Below are 7,541 nucleotides of genomic sequence, written 5' to 3' on the forward strand. Positions count from 1 at the left end.
ACAATTTTTTCATTCTGAGGCATTTGATTTTTAAAAATCCACTTCTAAATAGTGGATGCTAAAGTTCTATTTCCAATTTCGCCTTAAGATGATGCAGAAATACAATTGATTTGTGAAGTCACTTTGTTTAAACAAACTTTCCAGGTTTGTTTATTGATTCTAATAGTTTGTTCCCAAATCCTGTTGAATTGTTGACATACACCATCTATGCCATATGTGAATAAATGCTAGTTTTACTTTTTCCCTTCCAATCTCATGCCTTTCCTTTTTCTTGCCTTATTCCACTGGTTAGAATCTTCAGGACAATGCTGAATAGGATCAGTGATATTAGCTTCCTTGTCTTGTTTCTAACTGCAGGGGACAGCTTTAACTATTCCACTATTAAAAGATGTTACCTGTTTTTGTGGGTACTGCTTATTGGATTAAAGAAGTCCCTTTCTTAATTCTCAGTTTTCCAGTAGTTTATTATGGACAAATATTGAATTTTGTCAAAGAATAAGTCTGTATCTATTGAGAGGATTATGTAAGTTTTCATCTTCATTCTGTTAATGTGGTAAATTACATTAAAAGAATGTTGTAGTAACCTTGCATTCTTGGACTAAACCACTTGGTCATGATTTATTTCCCCTTTTTATATGTCACTATATTTGATTTACTAATATTTTTCTTGCAATATTTACATTTATATATATGAGTGTTATTGACCTGTAATTTTCATTTTCTTTCTTATATAATAATAAAAATGTCGGGTTTTGTTATCAGAGTTATGTTAGCTTTATAAAACAAGTTTGGAAGTGTTTTCTCTGTGTCTGTTTTCTGAAAGTATTTGTATGATTGGTGTTCTTTCTTCCTTAAATATTTGGAATTCATCAGTGAAGATATCTGGCCCTCGAGGTTCTTTGAGGGAAGGTTTTTAGTTAAATATTCAGTTTTTTAAAATGAATATCGGATTGCAGTACTTCTACTTTTTCTTGTATCATAAGTTATGTTTTTAAGGAATTTGCTAATTTAATCTAAGTTGTCAAATTTATTGGGATAAGTAAATAAATGGTACTTGATATCACTGTATCTTTTAGTGTTTGTAACAATGATCTCTTTTCTCGGTCACATAATCTGTGTTTTCTCTCTTTCTTTCTCTCTCTTCTTGATCTGTATTGCCAGGGGTTTATAGATTTTATTTACATATTTAAAAGCCCACCTTTAATCTATGTTGACTTTATTATTTTTTTTTCAATCATTTTGATTTCTGCTTTCATCTTTATAAGTTCTTGCCTTCTACTTTTCTGTAGGTGCAATTTGCTTTTGTTTTTCTAGCTTACTGAGAAATTTAGAAAAGTTGATTTTTCCATGTGTCTTTTTCTCTAATAACTACATCTAAAGGTATAGATCTCTCTGTAATCACTGCTTTATGATGCATCTCAGAAGCTTTCCTTAGCCCTTAGTTCAAAATATTTTCTAATTGTTATTGTGATTACTTCTTCGACCTATGGACTATTTAGGCATGTGTTGCTTAATTTCAAGACATTTGGACATTTTCTAGTTGTCTTTTTGTATAGATTTTTTACTGAATTTCACTCCAGTACTGATCATATTCTGTATAATTTTAGCCCTTTGAAAATTTTTGTTATTTGATTTATGGCCCATCATATAGTCTATTTTGGTAAATGTTCCATAAGCATTTAAAAAGAATATTCATTCTGAAGTTAATGAATATAATGTTTTATATATGTGTTAAGTAGCTCAATCTGGTTAATAATTTTGTTTAACTATTCCATATTTTTTTACTTTATTGTTTGTTTGCTTGTTTTATCATTTACTGAGAAGTGCATTAAAATCTATAACTTTGGGTTGTCTGGGTGGCTCAGTTGTTAGGTGTCTGTCTTCAGCTTAGTCATGATCCCAGGTCCTGGGATCAAGCCCTGCCTCAGGCTCCCTGCTCAGCGGGAAGCCTGTTTCTCCCTCACCCACTCCCCCTGCTTGTATTCCTTCTCTTACCGTCTCTGTCAAATAAATAAATAAAATCTTAAAAAAAAAATAAAATCTATAACTCCGATTTTGAATTTCTCTATTTCTTTTTTAGAATTTTTGTAATTTTAGGGGTGCCTGGGCGGCTCAGTAGGTTAAGCCTCTGCCTTCAGCTGGGGTCATGATCTCAGGGTCCTGGGATCAAGCCCTGCATCAGGATCTCTGCTCAGCAGGGAGCCTGCTTTCCCCTGTCTCTCTCTGCCTCCCTCTCTACCTACTTGTGATCTCTGTCTGTCAAATAAATAAATAAAATCTTGGGAAAAAAAAGAATTTTTGTAATTTTAGTTTTAAATATTTGAAACTTTTAATCTGGGAGCATATGAGTTTTGAAAAGTTTCTTCCTTTTTGCATTTATAATTATACTATATTTATTATGTAATTAATTATATATTACAGAATCCAATTATATTAATTATATATTTAATAAATATATTAATTATACATAATTATCTATAATATAATATAATTAATTATAATTATAATACTTTTTGCCTTTAACCAACTGAGCCACCCAGACGTCCCTACTTTTTGCCTTTAAATCTACTTTGTTTGGTAGTAACATAATCACCAGCTTTTTGCTAACAGTTTCATGCGATATCTCTTTTCATTTTTTTTTTTAACTTAACCTTTGTGCTCATATATCATGTGTGTCTCTAATAAACCACTGAGAGGCGGATCTTGTATTTGTGGTCCAACTCGACAATTTAAAACTTTAATTGGACCAGTTATCCTTTTATAATTAATCCAATTATTGACATGGTTAGATTTAACACTTAGATATATATTTAATACTTATTATATATATATATATTTTTTCTTCTAATGGATCTGAGCTACATCCCTGCTTTGTTGTAGCCTACCTTAAGATCATACTTTCACTTCCTGAACAAGGCAAGAACTTTACATCCTCTTGCCTTTCCTGCCATTATCGCCATTCATCTGTGCTCATACATTTACTCCAGGCCTAGGATACCTTATCACTATTGCTGGGTTGAGTAAACAATATTTTTTATGTTCATCTACCTATTTATCTTTTTTTGGTGCCATTCATTCATTTCTGTGGTTCTGTCCTTCCCTCCAGGATTATTTTCATTCATTCTGAAGGACTTCCTTTTGATTTTTTTCGGTGCCGGTTTGCTGGCAATAGTTCTCTGTTTTTGTTTGTATAAAACTATTTTTATTTCACCTCTGACTTTAAAGGACATTTTTGGTAGGTATAGAATTCTAAGTTGGCAACTTTTTCTTTCAGCACCTTAAAGATTACTCTACTGTTCCCTAGCTCCCATAGATTCTAGTACAAGTCAGTGGTCTTCTTTTAAGGTAATAGTTCCTTTCACCTCTGACTGCTTTTACGGTTTGTCTTTGCTTTTTGGCAGTTTGTTGTAAGCCTCCATATGATTTACTTTACATTTAACCTGCTTAGATTTTGCTGTGCTTTATATAACCACATATAACTGAATCTGTGGTATTTGGAAAAGTCTCAGGCATTATTTCTCAAACCCTGATTTTTGGGGTTTCTTTCTCTCCTTCTCTCTCCTCTCTCCTCCTGACCCTCTCTCCTTCATGGCACCCCAGTAACATGTGTGTTAGAACTTTTGAATGTACCTTCTATATTTATTTACCTTTATGCTCTGCTTTGTCCCTCCTACCCCTGTAGTTTTTCTCTGCATTCTTTAACTTGGATATTTTTCTATTGAGTTCATTTGAATTCACTAATCTGATCATGGACTATGTCCAATCTGCTGTAAAAATCCATCCAATAAGTTCTTAAATTCTGATTTTTTAAAAATTCCAGGGCAGTCATTAGATTTTAAAAAATATTCTAATACTCTATTGGAATTCTCTCTCTTTCTCTCTCTTTTTACCATTTAATGCATTTTTTTCTCCATTTATTTTTTTTAAAGATTTTATTTATTTATTTGACACAGAGAAAGAGAAAGAGCACAGAGGCAGAGGGAAAAGCAGGCTCCATGCTGAGCAGGGACCCCCAACATGGATCCCAGGAAACTGGGAGCTAAACCGAAGGCAGATGCTTAACCAACTAAGCCACCCAGGTGCCCCTCCATTTATTTTCATGTATTAGCTATAGTTATTTTTATGTACTGCCTACTAACTCCACCATCTGGATCATCAGTGGGTCTCCTATTTTTGGGTGACTTTTTCCTACCTCCTTGCATATCTACCACTTTTTTAATTGTCACTGCCAGACATTGTGTATAAAAGGACCATGGAGACTAAATAAATTATATCTTTCAGCAGCAAGGATTTCTTCTTTTCTCTGTTTGGGAAAATAGGGGGAGAGGCTGATCATCTCAGTCTATGACTGAGCCATAGAGTGGATGGATTGCTGTGTGAATAGGATTCAGCCCACTTCTGGTTCATCCCTGTTCCTCAGTGGTGACCCTCCCACTTAAGAACCCAGAAAATCTGTCCTTTGGGTGTTTTACACTTAGCACTTTCACCTCCCACACCACACAGGTCCAAAATATGACACATGTCTTAAGAAACTAGTGTGTGGTTCTTATAGGCCCCTCCTCTAGCATGAGTTGGTCTCTTAATCACCTAAGCCAAGAGTTTTCACTCTGTCTTTACAGCTTCCTGCCTTAGCTTCCTGTGCTCCCCGGGACACAGCTAATCTCTCATGGGAGAATATTGACCTTGCATTTTTATCTCCTTCAGTTTAAAAAACAGTGTACCAGACCCAGGCGACCACAAACAGGGATTACCTCTTCCCTTCACCAGAGTCCCTCTGCTGGGACCCAGCCAGACTCTCAGGCCGTGCTCAGAATGGATCATGTAAATCCTATACAAAACTCTTTTGACAGTTTTCCTTCCTCCTTTTCAATCTCTTTGTATTCTTTCTCTTTTTTCCTTATTGTACTAGCTCACTGTACAATATCTGTACGATGTTGAGTAGAATAGTAGAGAGCTTGTCTTATTGCTAATTCCGGAGGAAAAACATCTAGTCATTCATTTGTAGAAAATTAGCTACCGTCTGACTATCTATCCAGATCTCCTTTATCAGGTGGAAGATGTTCCCATCTACTGCTAATTTGTTGAAATTAAAAAAAAATCATGAGTGGGTATTAAATACTGTCAAATTCAGTTAACAGAATAAACTGGTAAAATGGGTGAATTATACTGATTGATCTTAGAATGTTAAAACAAACTCACATTCCTGTAATGAATCTTACCTGGTCATGATGTGCTGTCCCTTTTATGTGTGGCTGAATTACGTCTGTTAATATGTATTCCTTTTAATAGATTTTAATTTTGAGGGTTTAAATTTAAAGAAAAATTGAAAAGACAGTACAGAGTTCCCATGCCCCTCACTCCATTTCTCCTATCAATCCCATATCCCATTACTGTGATACAGTAGTTGAGTTAACGAGCAATATTGGTGCTTTACTGTTAACCGAAGTCTGTTAAGTTATACAGAGTTTAGTCATCTTTTCCTTGTTTCTTCAGGTGGAAATTGACACCACTGAATCTGAACTATTCTCCTTGTCTAATATAAGCAGTTAATGGCACACATTTCTTTCTAAGCATGGCTTTAGCTGCATTCTACACACTTGGAGGTGTTATATTTTCATTATTATTCAGTCTGGAAAATTTTCTGATTTTTCTCTATGATTTCTCCTTTGGCCAATGAGTTATTTAAAGACACATTGTTCAATTTCTAATTATTTGAAGATTTTCTAGGTATGTAATTGTTTTTTTGTTTTGTTTTGTTTTGTTTTAAATTTTATTTATTTATTTGACACACAGAGAGAGAAACCACAAGTAGGCAGAGAGGCAGGCAGAGAGAGCGGGAAGCAGGTTCTCCGCTGAGCAGAGAGCCCAATGTGGGGCTTGATCCCAGGACGCTGAGATCATGACCTGAGCCAAAGGCAAGGGCTTAACCCACTGAGCCACCCAGGTGCCCATAGGTATCTAATTGTTAATATCCAACTTAATTCCATTGTTCATAGAGAACAGACTTTGTAAAATTTCAATATTTTGAAAGTTTTTGATGCTTATTATACGGCCCACCACACAGACGATCTTGGTGAATGTTCTCTGTGCATTTGCAAGGGATACGCCTTCTGCACTTGTTTGGTGTGATATTCTATGAATGATGATTAGATTAAGGTACCGCTGAACTTGTGTAATGTGGAGGATTAGAGACATTAACTCTCAAAGCAGGCAAAAATCTGCATATAACTATGTTTTAATAAAAATTTTATTTGTGGGACGCCTGGGTGGCTCAGTTGGTTAAGCAGCTGCCTTTGGCTCAGGTCATGATCCCAGAGTCCTGGGATTGAGTCCCACATCGGGCTCCTTGCTTGGCGGGGAGCCTGCTTCTCCCTCTGCCTCTGCCTGCTACTCTGCCTGCCTGTGCTCACTCTCGCTCCTCTCTCTCTCTGACAAATAAATAAATAAATAAATAATTTTATTTATTTGACAGAGATAACAAGTAGGCAGAGCAGCAGGTAGAGAGAGAGGAGGAAGCAGGCTCCCTGCTGAGCAGAGAGCCTGATGCCGGGCTCGATCCCAGGACCCTGAGATCATGATCCCAGCTGAAGGCAGAGGCTTAACCACTGAGCCGCCCAGGCACCCCTGCATATAATTTTTGACTGCCCCCAAATATAACTACTAATAACCTACTGTTGGCCAGAAATCTGATAACAAAAAGTTAGTTAACCCATGTTTTTTTGTTGTATGTATTATATACTGTATTCTTATAATAGCGCAAGCTAGGGAAAAGAAAATATTGTCAAGAAAATTGTAAGGAGCGGCACCTGGGTGGCTCAGTGGGTTGCGCCTCTGCCTTCAGCTCAGATCATGATCTCAGAATCCTGGAATCAAGTCCCGCATTGGACTCTCTGCTAGGCAGGGAGCCTGCTGTGCCCTCTCCCTCTGTCTGCTTCTCTGCCTACTTGTGCGCTCTCTCTCTCTCTGTGTCAAATAAATAAATAAAACCTCTTTAAAAAAAATCATAAGGATTCTTGCTCTTTTAGCAAGAGCTGAAAATCTGATGAGCTCTGTTTTTTTTTTTTTTTAAGATTTTATTTATTCGATAGAGAATGAGCAAGAGAGCAAGCATGAGTAGGCAAAGCTGCAGGCAGAGGGAGAGGAAGAAGCAGGTTCCCCGCTGAACAAGGAGCGGGATAGGGGGCTCCATCCCAGGACCCTGGGATCATGAGCTGAAGGCAGACGCTTAGCCTACTGATCTACTCAGGTAATCCTAAGCTCTGCTTTTTAATTGGAATGTTTAATTTATTTGCATTTAACATTAATCCCTGATATTGTTGGATGTAGGCCTATCAATTTTGCTGTGTATTTTCTATAGGTCTCATGCATCTTTTGTTCCTTTGTCCCCTTTTTTTCTCTGTTATTTTGGGTTAATTAGGCATTTAAAAAACAATCTTTTCTCTATTGACCTTTCAGCTACACCTCCTTGTGTTGGTTTCTAGTATTTGCGTTAGGGGATTCTAGTGTGAACCTTTACCTTCCCAGAGAGATTATATCCCTTC

This window comes from Mustela putorius, unplaced genomic scaffold (assembly GCF_011764305.1).
Source record: "Mustela putorius furo isolate JIRA1106 unplaced genomic scaffold, ASM1176430v1.1 tig00003859_pilon_pilon_pilon, whole genome shotgun sequence".
NCBI classification, from domain to species: domain Eukaryota; kingdom Metazoa; phylum Chordata; class Mammalia; order Carnivora; family Mustelidae; genus Mustela; species Mustela putorius.